This window comes from Phoca vitulina, unplaced genomic scaffold, assembly GCF_004348235.1.
Source record: "Phoca vitulina isolate PV1807 unplaced genomic scaffold, GSC_HSeal_1.0 scaffold14, whole genome shotgun sequence".
Classification (NCBI taxonomy): Eukaryota; Metazoa; Chordata; class Mammalia; order Carnivora; family Phocidae; genus Phoca; species Phoca vitulina.
In genome coordinates, this window is record NW_022589717.1 from 25,680,021 (window position 1) to 25,698,578 (window position 18,558).

Sequence of the window (18,558 nt, forward strand, 5' to 3'; positions counted from 1 at the left end):
GTTAACAAAATGATAAAATATATGGTCTGAGCCATCATCAGAACTAGAGAACACCTCATACAGAATAAGTAATTTTAACAATATTTAGAAAGTAATAATTCAGAGTATTCTTAAGAATGCCAAGGGGGAAATGAATACTGTTAATGGGAAAATCAGACTAATGATTAACTATTGAGTAGAAGAGGCAGCTCTGATTAAAATGTGAGAATATGAGAGAGAGAATTCATAAGATCCTAACATTCTCTAGAACCCTGTCTCTATTTCACAACTCCACACACCCCTCCTTATACTGAGAATGCCTTTCTCGTGTATAAGCACAACAAAAGTATCTTCCCCAATGCATGGTATTTGAAGAACATGCAAAGTTGGAGCACAAGTCTCCAATTTTCCAATTTTTTTTGCACACTGCTATCAGTATAAAATTTTTTGAGCAGGGGTTTCAATATATGTAAAGTTGTTTATCTATAAATTACATTTGTATTCAACTTTATTAACATGTACATTATAAAACAAACAAAAATAGACATTTTAATCAGAAAATACAGCAAAATATAAACAGGATCTTCTTCCTATACGATGAGATGATATCTTGCTCAACCCTTGGAGTAAGCACTCCCTACTATAACACCAATGGATTAGAATAGGGGTTGGCAAGTCATGGCCAGGACCAAATTCAGCCCATCACCTATTTCTATAAATAAACTTTTATTGGAACACAGCCACACCCACGTTTACCTATTACCTATGGCCATTTTCGTGCCACAAAAGCAGAGATCAGTAATTGTGGCAGGCACCACATGGGCCACGAAGCCAAAGATTTGTACTATCTGAACTTTTATAGAAAAAGTTTGCCCCCCACCCCCAGATCAGGATTAATTTCAAAGTACCCAAGAAGGGAGAGTTCTGCAGATAGAGCAGTAAGACTGAGCATCTGAAACAAAGGGAAAGAAAAAGACCCAAGTGACAAATCTGCAAGGGATGCCAACCAAGTTACAAAACAGGCACAGGAGAGGAATCCCTCCCAGAATAAAACTCTTAGGGTAAGACTGACCACAGCATTACAGAGCATGAAAACAGGATTCAAATACTGGTGAAAACAAAACATAAATCAAAGGTATAGAGGGATAGTTTATTTTTCAAAACTGATATTTCTTATAGTACCTCAATCAGAAGGTAGACATCTCTCTCCATCTCAGCCCAACTTTAGTTGGCATACCTTTTCTATGTCAGCACTTGCCACAAATTTCAGATCAGGGGCCAACCAAATATTTAAGGTATCAATGGTCAAAAATTATGATTTAACATGAAGAATGAATAACACAGATTCAAATTCAATCTCTCTCGCATGCACACACATGCACACACTTAATTCTAGTATTGACATCCTCTGGCAAATATCATAATATTCCTTTGGCTGTGCCGGGGGGTTCTCTTAAATATGCTAATAAAGATAATTATTAGAATATGGAGAGTTGAGGCTTTCAAGTCCCCAGTAATCTCCCTTCTTTCTGAAGTTTTCTTAAAGTCAGTGCCAAAGATCCTAGCATTTACTTATTCTGTAATAGTAGTTTTGACTTTCCCAACTAGAGAAGACAGAAGTGAAAAAATAAAGATATCCGATATGTCTTAGTAGATCTCATGTCACTGAGCATGGGTCTATGGTAACACACCCAATAATTATTAATTGATTCCTGAGAGGTTACCTGCAAAATGTGTTGCTCCATGTTAAATCTGATTCTCTCATCACTTTCATTACAAAACTGAATACTCTTTTTTAAAAAAAACGTTTCAAGATGGGGCACCTGGGTGACTCAGTCAGTTAAGCGTCCCACTCTTGATTTCGGCTCAGGTCATGACATCACGGTCATGGGATCAAGCCCAATGTTAGGCTTCACCCTCAGCACTGGGTCGGCTTGTCCCTCCCCTCTGCTCCTCCCCCGCTTGCTCTCTCTCTCTCTCTCTCTCTCTCTTTTAAATAAATAAATAAATAAAATCTTTTTTAAAATGTTTCAAGATGAAGTAGAAAGAACACTGGACTAGGAGTCTTAGAAATCTGGTTCTAGTCACAGTTGGTGTGACAAATTAGCTTTATTGACTTGAGTCAATAAAGTCACGGAACCTCTTTTGTTTCTCTTTCAGCATGATGATGGGTTAGAGCAGCTGAGAATACCTTATTTAACTCTAAAAGACTGTGACAAGATCACACTGAAAGATAAGGCAAATCTTTTAAAACAATGTTATTCAAGTCAGGTGTTATAAAATGGCAGCTGGAGGGTCAAATCCAGACTCAGACATACGGGTGCGGGGGCGGGGTGGGTTGTATACAATGTTCAAGATGTTGAATCAGAGTGTGTCTGGATGGCTGTGTTTTCTCTAGCTCGCCATAGACTCCATTCCTCCCATTGATCACATTGGCTATTTCACAGTTACCCGCTGATCTTAGAAGGGCACTTAAGTTTGTAACCCATAATTTAAAGGAATTATGATTCTGTTGTCATTTCAATACCTGGGGTGATTTTCCTGTACATGAAAAACAGAAGTACTACTGTTACCAAACAGAACATTAGAACACATAATGAGAAGGTACTAAGCTTCTACCAGTATCCTTGAATTCTTTTTCGTTCAGAACGCAATGTAGTGCAGTGACAAAAACACTGTATTTTAGATACAAAAAAACTCGGGTTTGGCTCTTTTGTTTACCACTAATAAGACCTTTGACCTTGGGTGGCAATTCACTGAGGTTCTCTGGACCTCTGCTTTCTTATTCGTAAAATGGAGATGGGGTGGTTAGGCTAAATTGCATCTGATGTACATTTTATCTCTGCAATTCTGCAATTCTATGAACAGTCAATTTCATTGTTTTGACCTTATTTCCTAGAACTCTGGGGAAGCTACAGGCCTTTAGAAATAAACAGATTTATCTAGGCTAAAGGGAGAAAAAGATGCAGGAACACTCTAGTCTGATAAAATCAAAATGCAGCAATAGATGAACAAAAAGAGTAATCATTTCCTGCAATGTACACAGCAGTAAATAAACTAACGGAAAAGCCCTCACTAAAACACAGAGCCAACATAGCCTGAAAATTCTTTAGCAGTAAAGCAAAACCAGTCTAATGGTAATAATATTAGGCTATGAATTAAAAACACTGTTGTAGTCTCTGCTGTGCCATTTATTTGTGACTTTAGCTTCTTAAACACATTGAGCCTCAAATTCCTTATTTGCTAAAAAGAAGGAATAATAATGCTTTGAAACCACAAATATATGTGCAGAGAATTTATACATGCTACAAAAGACACATATTGTTTGTAAGATAATTGTCTCAAGTTCCTAAGGGTTAGAAGAGGCAATCCACCATGGGTCCTAAGCACCCCTGATAACTGCATTGGGTGCCAAGAATGCCAGATTCTAGCAGTTCTTTGCTCTTTACCCAGACTCAGGGTTGTGTTTGCAGCAAGCCAACTTTGAAGAAGTAATGCCTCTCCCAGGACAGAGAGCATGCTTTCTCTAAAGGCCACGGATTCCCACAAGCTCACATCTCTCGGCTGTAACACAAACCCACCACATGAATAGCATCCACCTGAGTCCTCCACAGGGCCACCATGGGACTTGGGGGCCACAGGAAGTGCTATGGACAGGAAGCTCAGCCTGAGTGCTGTACCATGAGTAACAAAGTCCTTGCTCTGAAAGGTCCTGATTCTGTCTCCTGCCTGTATCCATGAAACTGTGGCAGGCTAAGTTTTTAGCTTGTAAATAGGGGGAAATCCCAGACCTTCCTGCCTTATGAAGCATCTGTGAAGATGCTTCATAAATTCGTGATTGCTGGATGAATGCAAAATAGGGTACTTTGTATGCATTTCATTTCCTTTTCTTAGTACAAATCTAAGGTGAGTTTATTCCCTATTCTTAGGAGAATACAAAGTGCTATATTTTAATCTAGAACCAGGAAGAGAATTTGTGTGGTGTTTGTGATCTTCCTTCTTCCTGGTTCTCACAAACTGTCATCTGTTAGGTAACTCACTGCGTTACCATCAACATCCCATCCTGGCAACCACTCAACATTACCTATGATAAATGCCAGCACCTCACCTCTTCTTTCCTCAGTCAGAATTTTCCTGCACTCAAAGCTAAGATCATATAGCCTCACTACTAAGGGTCTGATCCTGAGCTAATCCTAGAGCTGCCACGCTAATTATAAAGCAAGTTATTGTAATGTTATCTAGCACCAATACCCAAAATATATTCTTTGTGGAAACTTTACAAATGATACTTCTGTGCCTTAATTGCACTTGAAATTGTTACAGAAAACAGGTATAGCTAAAAAGACCGTAAAATTGCTTAGGATTGTAGACAGGAACTTAGAGATTTAAGTGCCACCTCTACTATATTTTGTCAGAATGTAAATATAATTGCAGGTGCTTAGAAAAAAAAAAAAAGACAAGTATACCAATAAAAATCTTACATGCCGAACGCCAGGAAAGCAATAACACTTCTATTATAAGCCATTTTATGTGATAATTGCCTTTTGAGAAATAGGGATAGCGATATTATCACTAACAAAAAGGCTTTAAAGAAATGCAAATTCCTGATTAGGATCATTTTCAAGTGAGGTAAACAGCTATTTGTAAATGATTATTTCTTTCTTTGTTTTCTCACCAGCTCTTAGCTTTCCTCACATTTTATACCATTACTTGTTTTAGGTAAAATATTTCAAACACCTTGACATACTTTCTCACCTTGCATTAGGAGTCATATTTTTCCTGTGCCTAAGTCTGCGTGAAAGGACAAACGATGGCTCGCCAAACCATGATACACTGTTTGTCCTCAAATGGATTTGGCAGTCTTTTTGTTGTTTATCTACATAGACTTGCCAACGGTATTAAACCACCAGACAGAACAGGAATCTGACTCATTTGCAGCCAATCACGAGGCTCGAGGCTGTAAAGCTGACCAGTTTTGTGATGCGTCGCAGAAGCAGAAACCAAGGTGAAATAGAGGAGGGAACCTGGTCCCACTCCTAATTAAGACACTTCTGCTAAAAACCCTATTTCCCAGTACATTTGGTGCCAACATCATTTGTCACAGTTGTTCCCGAGCCGTTTATTAAGTAGTTAACGTTTTATTAACTCTTGAAAACGACATGACACACGAAACTCTAAAACTAGATGACACACTTGGGCACCAATGTAGCTTGGCACCAACATAGCTCAAAGACATTTACGTAAAACTAGAACATTTGTTTTCAAGTAACCACCAGGTAAACGTATCACACTAAGCTTTAGATTCCCTACCAAGTGTGATGTTTGAATATGATCTGTTGACTGAGGGGAATTAAAGGAAGGGAGGGAACACAGCCAACCCATTCATATTTCCAAGAAAATTTTCTTTTTGCAACAGCATTTTGTAATTGCTTTGCAAGGATAAGACAGCCATCAGCTCTTCCACATCGGCATATATGTTCTTTGCACATATGAGTCTTTCAATGAGCCTTTGATAACATGCCTAGTATTTTATCGTTTATGTTTTCACACAGGTATCTTACTTGGTCCTCACAGCAATCTAGTCAATGGTCATTTTTATCACTGCCATTTAACTGAATAGGAAACTGAGGATCCAGCATATGAAACAGTTTGGCCAGGATCATGTGGCAAGAGAACCAGACCTTGATTTTTTATTTTCTTTCTGGTTCTCGGATTCTTTCCCCAAGCACACGCAGATTAGACTCCCATTATCATCCATGTACAGACCAGCATCCTGGACTACTTTCAGAGCATGGAAGCGCAACTGCAAGGTCTTCTTGTCTCACCCGCTCCAACCACAGAAGCTGCTTCTTTAAGCAGTGCAAATATTTCCTCATGGACAGGATGTTTATATCAGGGCTACGAACACAGGAATAAATCTAGGAAGATGTGAAATTCCCTCTAGGTTTAAGAGAATAAACTTTGGGGGCCAACCACAAAAGGAGTGCAACCTCTAGTTACAGTGAAAATCAAGACTTGAAAAACATTCCTTTGTCAAGGGGAAGAGAGACCCAAATCTATAGATCTGGACAATTAAAATTTCTGTAAGGAATAGAGGCACCTGGGTGGCTCGGTCGGTTAAGCTCCAACTCTTTGATTTCAGCTCAGGTCATGATCTCAGGGTTGTAAGATCGAGCCCCCGTGTAAGGATCCACACTGGGCATGGAGCCTGCTTAAGATTCTCTCTCTCCCTCTCCCTCTGCCCCTCCCACCCTCTCTAAAATAAATAAATAAATAAATGAAAATAAAAGTGTTAAAAAATAAAAATAAAATAAAATCTCTGTAGGAAATGTATGATTAGAAAAAGTATACACTTGTTTGATTTTAGTGCTGATGCCATAAAACTTTTTCTAAATGTGATTATGTCTATAAGTAACTAACATCAGCTGTTAAAGGCAGATTTCAGCAAACTGGAGTTTCAGTTATTGTGATTTTTTTTTCTCTAAACAAGACAAAGGCACTATGTACAAATTAAAATCAGACTTCATTGAAAAGCCAGGCAAAGAAATGCCTGATAGTTCTAGCATTGGGTCCTAGAATTACAAACATTAAAGTGTCACTGCTAAGTTCTAACTACTCACATAACAATTCTACAGAAGAAACCATCTAGGAACATCAAGAACACCTTTCTAGCCATTTTGGGCAGCTCATTATTGTTGGCCCAGCAAAGTAATCATGCCCTCCCCTCTTTTACAGAGACGGTCAATCCTTCCCCATATTCCTGTTGTTCCTCCCACCCAAGGAATCCATCTGTGCTTTCATTAATGAATGTGGTATTATTAAAAAGCATTTTCTGGGTAGATGTAGGGAACAGTCACCATTTTCATAAAAAGAAAAAAAAAAAAAAGCAACTGCCAAAGCTCATCCCAAAGCTAATATCCTAACCTTTAAAATATCTGTGTAACACTAGCTGGCTTTTCATTTTTACGAGCAAAAATAGATTCATTTCCTGGGATTTCTTGAGCTCTCCAATACATTGCACAATAACCCCGCACCCCACCCCACCCCCCAGATGTCATTTCTTTTTCTGGTGAAATTTCTAAAATGCATCAGGTCTCTGTGGCTTTGGTCAGACAGGAAGGTGAATGCAGCAGCAGTACTGGAATATTTCACTACTGATGCGGACAATCAGTGCTGAATTACCTCGTGGTCACTACCCAATATTCTCTGTCTTCATCTGCACGATGCCTCTGTGAGGACCTATTAAAAACGATGCCACCCCTTGGGAATATCTTTGGAAGAACGAGGAAAGCCTTCAATTGCTACGGACATAAATGACAATGGTGTCGTTTTCGTTATTAACTAAGATGAATTTGGGCACTTTAAATGTCACTCATCTTTTGAAATATCATAGTTCTACATGAAAACAGAATGGGCCTCCAAAGCAGCACGGATTAGATCCGTTTTATGAGGCAAACTGAGATACAGAGAAAAGTGAGTTACTCAAGGTATGCAACAAATTAGAAGGAGATGTAGCACTACTTCCACACTCCCAGAGCACTTGGGAGACATTCCTTCCTCCAAGTACCCTACCTATTTGCTCCTAATGCCACTGAGAATCAGGATGTAGCACCGCGCGTGAGTGGGAAGAGTGCAAACTCTAGAGTCAGAATCCTGGTTCTGCCATTTGCTATCCATAACAGCAGCTTGGGCATGGCTCTCTCTGAGCCTGTTTTCTTATCTACAGAATGCAACTAATGACATGCCTATCTTGCAAGACTTTGGATAATGCATGGCTTAATACAGTGTCTAATAAGTAGTAGGTGCTCAATATATGTTATTTTTTTAGCTCCTCTGTCCTCTCCTCCATTAATTGGTTTCCAATAGAAGAATAGTGGAAACATTTTCAGTTTCTTTTTTTTTTAAGATTTTATTTATTTATTTGACAGAGAGAGACAGTGAGAGAGGGAACACAAGCAGGGGGTAGTGGGAGAGGAAGAAGCAGGCTCCCCACCAAGCAGGGAGCCCGATGCAGGACCCTGGGATCATGACCTGAGCCGAAGGCAGATGCTTAACCGACTGAGCCACCCAGGCGCCCCCATTTTCAGTTTCAGGTTTTGTAAAACCAAAAATTAGCTTGTAGAGATAGAGATTTCCAAACTTTCACTGAGAAATACAAAAGCAAAGGTCATTTATTTACAGTGCTACAACCATATATCTCAGTCTGTTTTTAAATGCTACTGAAAGGCCATTCTTAGTGGTTTGGTGTAGCTGGAAACCAAGAACTTAAGTAGAAACTGCCATCAACTTAATCACACTGAAGTACTTATGAGCACCTCTTAAATATGTGATGCTAACACGTTATATGTCTTCATGAATGTCTCTACAGTGACTGCATGAAACACTTCTTAGATCCATCCTAAGTATAGTCAGAGTACTCACTGGACTTCTGGAACAGTTAAAAAAAAAAAATAGTGTCTCTAAAATAATGTTTTGATTCATTAAGAGCAATGGGATCAAAACCAGATGGATTTGGCAGAGACTTGTTCCCCTGGTTCTCAGGCTGTTTCAGAGCAGTGCCAGCTCAGAGAGGAGATGATCAATGTCACACATTCTACACTTCAGGCACTAATAGATCCTTGGCTCCAGGTTCCCCAGTGTTCAGAGGGAATGCCAGAACACACATGCTGTGACAGAATCATTTTGGAAGCATCCATGCAGACCAGAGAAATGAATAAACTGCCTTGGGCACTGAATAGCTCAGGCAACAGCTGTTTCACACCGGACAGTGATTAGGATCGATCTCTTTATTCTCTACAGTGACTGTCACATTTCACAAACACACACACACACACATTCGGTCTTCCTAAGGTGTAACACAGGGATCAGCACCTTGCAACAGAAGTATCCACTCACTGGTACATGAAGGAGTTTGAAAAAACACCAGGTTTGCCTAAAGCTGGTTAGTAATTTACACACACACTCACACCCATCATTCCATTATCCAACAGACACGTATAGACAAACTTTCAGATTCCAAAGGAGCCCAACATTCTGCTGTTCAGGCACTGAGTGCAAGTGAGATAGATAAGCTCCCTGTCCACTAAAGGCTTACTTTCTAGCAGGAAATATACAGACCAGTACACAGGCAAACCAATCTGATGGGAGATGTTCTTGGAGCCATAGATTGGAGGAGTACCTAACACCCCTCTAAAATACAATGTCTGCTCATCTTGGAAGACTGCTGATGTCTTGTGAAGCTACCACCCAGGTTCCCCTTACAGAGCCTGCTTAGTCAGTACCTCTGCAGTAGGAAAGTGATGAAAAAAGATTTTTTATTTTAATTTATTTATTTTTATTTTATTTAAAACTGGTTGGCCTGAAAAATAACTTATCCTGGCATATTGCCACCTTCATACCTTAGCCAGCTGAAATTCCAAAGCCCATCCCTATGCACACTCTCACAGACCCTCAACTCCATTGCCCCTCCCACATTTTGTCACCTTCATCTGAGGAAACACAAAACCCTACTTGAATCGAAGTCTCCACCTATTTTGTGGTATTTGCATTCAGCATGCCTGATGTGAAAGGAGAAAACAAAAACATGATTGGCCTCATTTCACATTCATGAACGAGAACCCAAGGTAGCCTAATGTATCCAGTAATCATAGCACAACTCCTTAGTCCATTCACTCTTCCCTCTCTATTTCACATTTTCTACTCTCACCTCAAACCTTCAACACTTCCCTTGACCTTACTTTCAGCTGATATCCTTGCTTCCAGTTTCACCGAGAAAACAAAAGCAGTCAAAATACACCATCAAAGCTCCCCTCCTGACAGCATTGGTACCCATAACACTCGATGCCCTTTCCTTATTGCAGGTGAAAACATCCACGATCCAATGTAAGGCCAACCCCTCTACTTGTCCAATAGTTCCCCTCCACTCTCACCTTCCCAAGGGCATTGCCCCAACGATTCCCCCCTCCTTCCTTTATTCTAATCTTTCCCTCTCCTCTTGAACGTTCTTATCAGGAATGTTGTCATCTCTCTCATCTTAAAACAAACAAGCAAACAAAAACACCACTCTCTCTTGATCTCACCTCCCCCCACAGGCACCCAGCTTCTATATTCTCCTTTATAATATAACTCCTTGAAATAGTTCTTATGCTTGTCTCACTTCTCTCTTCCCATTCTCTCTCTTTTTTTTTAAGATTTTATTTATTTGACAGAGAGAATGAGAGAGCACAAGCAGGGGAGCAGCAGAGGGAGAGGGAGAAGCAGGCCCCCCGAGCAGGGAGCCTGACTCAGGGCTCCATCCCAGGACCCCGGGATCATGACCTGAGCCAAAGGCAGACATTCAACTGACTGAGCCACTCAGGTGCCCCTTCCCATTCACTTTTGAATTGACCACTCTACTAAAACAGTGGGCATTGAGGTCATCATTGACCTCATTCATAGTTGGGATGCATAAAATATATAATTTTACCTCTGTTATCCTATAGGCCCTGGGAACACATTGAAGCATTTTAGAAAAAAGAGAGTGTAGGATTTGCATTTTATAAAAATCACTCCGGCATAAGTTTCTTTAAAGACTGAGTCAGGTTTAGACCAGAGGCAGGGAGACAATTAGGGGAGCATGTTAATACTGTAGCCTCAAAATGACAAAAGTCTGTCTCTTACTGAAAATGGGGTTACTATCTCAATAGCATTCTTCAGCTTATGTGAAAGTCATTGAAAAAAAAAACTCCAGTTCAAAATTAGTAAAAAGAGAAGTCAATTAAGTTAGCCTCTGCTTATTTCTTTTATATAAACATATATCAATCTCAGAAAGGTATTATCTCAGAAAAACAACGGAGATCTTAACTTCTAAATAAGAAGTTCAGACTCAAATGTTTAAAATTAACATTACTTGATTTTACTAATTAACAAGTGATCAGATCTGTGTCTGAAGAAGGGCCAAGTAATACACATGTTAGTAGTTAGGGTTGACTAACTTCCACACAGTAGGACAGAAATAATTATGGGTCCCTTGGCGACAAATAAATCACCAAGAGGAAGGAAATGTTCCGTGGCTTACATTTTTTTTAATGTCCCAAAGGGCCCAACATTGCTAGGAGAAAATTACATGCCATTCCAAAAGATTTAATTACCCTAATACCCAGTTTATGGCTGTTTCTTTTCCAAACCCCCCAAAAGGTATGTAAACCTCAGCCTACAGGCAAATCCTGCCAGTGGTAAATAACATGGTGGCCCCTGATGATAAGAAACTATATCACCGGGGAGCACACATATTTTTGTGTTTTCCCTTAGTGCAGAAATACAAGAGAGATGAGGGTATGGCTAGACAGAAAGGTTCATGGTTTTGGTTTGTGAGAGGACAAGGCATGCCTCACCCCACCCCCTTCTCAATCTGACTAGAAGAGCCAAGCTGGGCTTTGTCCCTTCAAAGTGTCTCCAGCCTGCCGCCTGGAATGAGCAAATACACACTCCTCTGCACTACAAGGCTTAGTTAGAGGGCAGATGCTGCTCTGTGCAGAGAGCAGGGGAGGAAGGGTTGCTGCTGTCAAGTTCTGCCTACGGCTAGGGGGTGAGTTTAATTCTGGGAGAGGATTAACAAGCCACAGGGCTATTTATCCAGAGCCATATTCTCCCATCAGCTTTCTCTGTAACAAAAGGAACATTTTAATCTCCATTTGTCCAATTCCTGTGTCTTATTCTTCAATTCAATCGGTTCTAAATTCAGAAGGGAAAAAAGGCAGTGTTACTCATAACCCTGGACTCACCCCCGCCCCCCCAAGAAAACCCTACAATATCTATATTTTTTTAAGAGAGAGAGAAAGGGAAAGTAATTTGTGCTAAACTGAAAGCGTCATGAGGGCAGGGACCACGGTACACATTATCTGATTATTAAGGAGGAGCTTAATAAAACTTCTGAATAAATATATGAATAAGGAAATGAAAGTTGAAACAATTGGCCCTATTGATCACGCTTCTGCACTCATTATAACAAAGAAAATTATTTTTTTACATGATGTCTAGAAATGAAACTTATTTTTGGAAGGACATTGTATTAGTTCTATATGACCATCGTAACAAATTACTGAAAACTTGGTGGCTTAAAACAACAGAAATTTATCCTCTCACAGTTTTGGAGGCCAGAAGTCCAAAATCAAGGCGTCAGCAGAACTGTACTCCTTCAAAGTCTCTACAGGCAAATCCATTCCTTGCCTGTCTCAGCCTCTGGGAGCTGCCAGCAGTCCTGGGCCTGTGGACACATCATTCCAATCCTGCTTCCATGGTTACGTTGTGTCTCCTTTTCTGTGTGTCCATAATCTCCCTCTGGTTTTCCCATACACAGATACTTGTGTGGCATTTAGGACCCACTGGGATAATCTAGGATAATCTCTTTAGCTCAAGACCCTTAACCTAATCACATCTGCAAAGATCCTTTTTTCCAAATTAAGGGAGAACATTTACAGGTTTTAGAAATTACGGGATGTGCTATGTTTAAGTAGCTATGATTCAGCCTGTTACGCACACCTTAAGTGGAATTTTTTCTACAATGACAGGATAAAGAAGGTGTTTGCCTGAGATTACCAGTGAAAACCAACAGAAAACCAAATTACCTTAAACAAATAGAAGAAACTGAGGAGTGTGAAAGCTGAGATTTGGATCTAGGGAGTTGAACTCCCACGTTCTGAGCCACTAAACTATATTGCCTTCTCCAAAGGGGTGAGATCACCGATTCACATAAACTGGAAAATCCAGGTACAGTCTGTCTTCAGTAAAGCTTGGGTCAGAGGCTTAAACAATGTCATCAGGGCTTATTTATCTGCATCATTCAGCTCACTCTTCCACGTTGACCCTATTTTAGAATTCCGTGGTGTGTTCTCTGGTATCTCCAAGCTCACATCATCCTTGCTGGTTTAAGCCCAATCACTCCGCCCATCACTGTGGTCAGGAGAATAAACTCATCTCTCTGGCTGTGCCTGAACCACATGACAAGGCTGGGGCTGGGGAGGTGGGCGACAGTGACAGCCCTTTCCAAACTACACAAAGTGGGAGGGAGTGTTTCTCCAAAGTCCAATCTGAGCACTGCAACCAGAGGTAAGGTTAAAGGATGCTGAGAAGCCAAAAGCAACAAAGGTTCCCTGAAGGTTTTCACTGCAAATAGGGAACCATTTCTAGGAAGCAGGTGCTTTCATTTTAGTTCCCCAGAGAAGCTGGTATTACATTACTTGTACAGAAAGCTTATGTACAAATGACTTAGGAAAAACCCTAGCCCACTGTAAAATATTTCACTAGCCTCAGCTCTTCTCTGCTTATGTTCCTGGTCCAAAGCAAAACATGGAACAAATATGTTTAATCATAAAACCCCTGCAAGTCACTACTTTATCCTAAGATTTCTGTTATTCCCTAAATTATCCTCTGGGCTAATAAAATAATAGAAGGCAGATGGTAAAAAGAATGCCTTTTAATTGTCTCTAAATCCTTTATAATATTTGATAATTTTAAAAGTTAAGATACTATTACTTTATTAAAAGTTAATGAAGTTCATGACTACTTCAATGTAGTAAACCATGTTATTACAGAAGCAATGAGTCTCCTGTCTCAGAGTCCCTGCCCTGCATCTTTCTATTTTAGAACTTACCAGGTCAGCATAAAAAAAGAAAAAGTATAAGGAAGAAAGAACTGTGTTCAAGACATATGTCACTCAGATATATAATTTGCTATCTTAATTCTGTTTAAGTTCCTTTTTCAAGAGCATAGGTAAGCAAAAGAAAATTACTGGCAAGAAATGGGAAGAAACATAGCAATCTAAACCAGAAAGAAACTAAGAGAAGCAGAGAAGCAGTTGCAAAATTCTGTGATTATCCCAAATTTATTCCCTCATTTAGAAATTCCTCAAGTAAAGTCTGTTTTATACATAGAGGAAGATTAGTATGCTTCAAGTTCTAAAGCTCCAAAACTCAAATTATTTTGTAATATCAAATTCAATATAATTTTCTACCTCATTAAAAAAAATCTCTAGTTTCCATGTTTCTTATAAATTGTTATGGAACTTGGTCTTAAATTCTTCCAAGTAATTTTGTGGGAATGAGTAAAAAACAATTTTAATGTATTTGTTAATATCATATGTATACTTAAAATCACTAAAATATAAAATAGAAGATTTTATATACATTGTTGATCAAAAAAATCTGTTTGGTAAGTTTTTACCATACCACTGGGCAAAAAAATAAACATAGCACAAAGTCATTTTTCTGATAGATTTCTCCAGTGCTTTCTAGCCACGTAGTTATTTTAAAGCATTATTAAAATTCATTATGCCTTCGTTTTATATTTAAAGGAAGATTTGTGTTTGGAAACCAAAGAATACATATACACGTGCACACACACACACACACACACACACACACACACACATCTACTCCTTTCTAAACTGGTTAAGGAACAATCCAATATTGAACCTAAATATATTTGCTTGACATGAATACCAGGAAATCTCATTGGGTTTAATTAAAATCTGTTTTTAAATTTAAATGACTCAAAATTACACGTAAGTATTTTTTGTTCCCAAGTGGATACATAAACAGATGAATATTATATATTATGTGGTAACTATAATCTAATATTTAATATATATTAAAGAAACAGATTTTTACGTGTGATTTCTAATTATCAAGATCCATAAATTGCTGGCAGCTTGACAATGGAAACTGGTTAAGCAGTACTGTAGATGTCTATATACTCGAAGAAGAAATCATTTTATTTTTTTTTCTGATTTTGCTCTATTAAGAAAAATATGGACATGTATTATATGTAAGCGCAAAGAACATATTTACTAAAAATGTTTGATATTATAATTGTTACAGTGTATTTTTAAAGTTGATATCCTTGGATCAAATTCAAGGAATGTTTGTTCTCATATAGATGTTTAGCTTATGGAAGATAATGCAACCGATTTGTCAGTGCAGCGTGAGCAGAAGGTACATATATCATACACACAGGACTCACTTTTCTTTCTAATCTCACAAACTTTAATCAAGTTCTGGAATTAATACCACTGATATCTTAGATCATGCTTCCATTCACACTGAAGTGAAGATTGGGAATATGTTTAAAAAATAGATCCAAGTTACAGACTTAATATACACTTCTTGAGATAAGAACTTTGAGAAATGAATTCCAATTTTAATTCAAATGTAAACTCTAAGATCAGCATTTCACAGCTGTCTGGGTGGGACACATGCAAAGGCTCCCAGTAAAATGCCTCTGACTTCAACAGAGCCTATAATAGGATTTTCGGGAGGACCGCTGTCCTCCTTGTGCTCTTGATAAAACCTTGACTCCTTTCTCACATCCCCTACCCCCAACATCCTTGGCCTCCTAAATACAAGCCACTAAAGAAAACAATCCCCAAACACAGACTACCATTAGAAAGAATTACCACCTTCTATAAAAGACCCTCAGAACTAGTCTTCTCACTCTCTTTGCTGTTGACCTTAATCTCCACAGACCCTCACTCTTTCATCCTTCCTTAAATCACCTCCCCAAACTCTTCACTGTACCCTAAGAAACCCCAGATCTTTCATCAGCTAAAGTGATATTCTAGCTATGTTCTCACTCTAACCACCCTTATTTTTCTAAGGGCACAACTTCTTCAACAGCTCTCTGAAAGGGTAACTATTCTTCTCTTCTACCCTTTCCATACTCCAGGGCTACGATAAAGTCAAATTATTCCTTTATCCTTATTGACACTTCTCAACTATTTCTCTTTTCTCTTAACAAAAAAAAAAAAAAAAAAAAGAGGGGGGTATATTTTTTACAGCAAATTATCATTTCATAGTCCAAGCACTTCCACACTTTCCCAGACTATGATTATTTAACCTTTTTCCTCACTCCTCAAAACTCAGTACTTCCCATCCCATCCTCAAGTGAAGAACTCACTTCTAATTTCACTGGAAAAAAAAAAAAATAGTAGTAATCCTTCCATCTACCAATCATCCTGTGTCTGTGCCCATGCCCCTGTCTTCCTTCTAGGACAATGGATAAGCTTTCCTTGCTGTCTAAGGGATTCCTCCTACTTGACTGAAATGTGAGTAACATGGGGCACCTGGGTGGCTCAGTCAGTTAAGCATCTGACTCTTGGTTTCAGCTCAGGTCATGATCTCAGGGTAGTGGGATAGAGCCCCGCTTTGGGTTCCATGCTCAGCTGGGAGTCTGCTTGAGATTCTCCTTCTACCTCTGCCCCTCCCCACCCGATTCGCATGCACGAGAGTGCATGCTCTATCTCTCTCTAAAATAAATAAATAAATAAATAAATAAATCCTTAAAAAATTTAAAAAAAAAGAACTATGAGTAACATATTTCACACACTCCTGGTTTCCCCCCTTGCTGTTTATTTCCACTTCCTTTGCTGGGTACTCCTCTTCTTGCCCTCTAAATGTTGGCAACCTCCAGGACTTAGTCCTTGGATTTTTTTTTCCACCTACATTTATTTCTTAGATGATCTTATCTAAGTCAATGATTGTAAATAAAATTGATATGTTGTTCAATACAGTAGCCACTTGCCAACTGTAGCTGCTTAGCCTTGAAATGTGGCTAGTCCAAATTCTAAAATATACACTGGATTTGGGGGATTAGTATGAAAAAAACTATAAAATACAATTTCAGATTGGCTATTTTCGATATATTAGGTTAAATAAATCTATTAAAATTAACTTTCCAGGGCACCTGGGTGGCTCAGATGGTTAAGCGTCTGCCTTCAGCTCAGGTCATGATCCCAGGGTCCTGGGATTGAGTCCCGCATCGGCCTTCCTGCTCAGCAGGGAGTCTGCTTCTCTCTCTCTCTATCCCTCTGCCCTTCCCCCCCACTCATTCTCTCTCTCTCTTTCTCTCAAATAAATAAAATCTTTTTAAGAATTTAAATTAAATTAAATTAATTTTCCTGTTTCTTTTAAGTTTGTTTGTTTGTTTGTTTACTTATTTATTTAATCTCTATACCCAATGTGGGGCTTGAACTCACAACCCCAAGATCAAGAGTCACATGCTCAAGGGGTCAGATGCCCCTTGACTGTTTCTTTTTAATTTTTAATGTGGCCACTAGAACATTCTCAATCACACCTGTGGTTCATATTATATTTATATTAGACAACATTGATCTGTACCTGAATGACTTCAACCTTTCTTTCCTTTGAGCCCACACTTACATTACACACTACCTATTTGACACTTTCATTTTTGTATAATTGGCACATTAAACATAATGTGTCCAAATCTCAACTCTAGGTTTCTGCCCATTGAAAACTATATGTTCCTCTCCTCCCTGTCTCAGAAAATGGCAATTCCTATCTTCCAGTTCATCAGGTCTAAAGTCTAAGAATCATCCTTCCTTGACTCTTTCTTTCCCTCACACTCCACACCCAGTCTTTCAGCAAGTACTGACAACTCACTATCAAAATATTTTTAAGAGAGTATTTTAAGGAAGAAAGAAAACAAGAAGGAAAGGGCTAATCTAAGAATCCTTTTTGAGTTGACCATCACTCCAAGAAACTGTTTGGGACATTCTGAGAAGCTTTATAGACTGTAACTGAGACCCTTCTGCCCACGGAAAGAAAGGAAGAAACAGTGATCCATTGACTCTTATCCTCCCTTCCTGGTGGCTCATGTGTCAGTGTTGAGCCCATTCCTATTGGTGTCCCAAGCCAGGAAGGCATCAGGGAAGCCTGGGGAAGGCAGCAGCCTCTACATCAGAAGCTGGAATAAGAAGTGAGTCTGACACTGGGGAGGGTATGTGTTCTGGTAAGCGCTGTGAATTGTGCAAGACTGTTGAATCTCAGATCTGTACCTCTGAAACAAATAATGCAATACATGTTAAGAAAGAAAAAAAGAAGAAGAAGAATGTAGCAGGAGGGGAAGAATGAGGGGGGGGAAATCGGAGGGGGAGAAGAACCATGAGAGACGATGGACTCTGAAAAACAAACTGAGGGTTCTAGAGGGGAGGGGGGTGGGAGGATGGGTTAGCCTGGTGATGGGTATTGAGGAGGGCACGTTCTGAATGGAGCACTGGGTGTTATGCACAAACAATGAATCATGGAACACTATATCTAAAACTAATGATGTAATGTATGGTGATTAACATAACAATAAAAAAATTAAAACAGAAAAAAAAAAAAAAAGAAGTGAGTCTGAGAGGATTTCAAGTGGTGTATGAAAGGTATTTGCCACAACTCTCAGAACAGTCCATGAGCATCTCTTCCCAACTCGCATAATCAGTGATGTAACATTGGTAGCTTGAAATTGGCTACTTTAGAGTATTTACACCATGGAAACTGGCAAAGCTATAAATCAGGCTTCCTCCCTCTTGCCCACCATAGCCAGTTATTAAACATTTGCTAGCACCGCACTGACTACGAGTTCTGTTTCTCAGAGAGCTACAGTTTACCCCTCTCCTGCTCCTTCTCAGAACTGCAGCCACATTAGTTCTTTTTGTACTTCTTTGAAATCACTTCTGTGCTTCCCTCCTTTGGGCCATTGCAGATGGTTTTCCCATGGCCTAGAACTCCAAGCAGGAATTACTTCTTGACCGAGTAATTC

The 18,558-nt window shown here is 39.2% G+C and overlaps 1 protein-coding gene across 1 annotated transcript in view; it reads right to left on the reverse strand.

The window, feature by feature from the left end:
• Nucleotides 1-18,558, reverse strand: part of IQCM (IQ motif containing M) — a 363,870-nt gene that overhangs the window by 329,704 nt on the left and 15,608 nt on the right. The window lies entirely within an intron of this gene.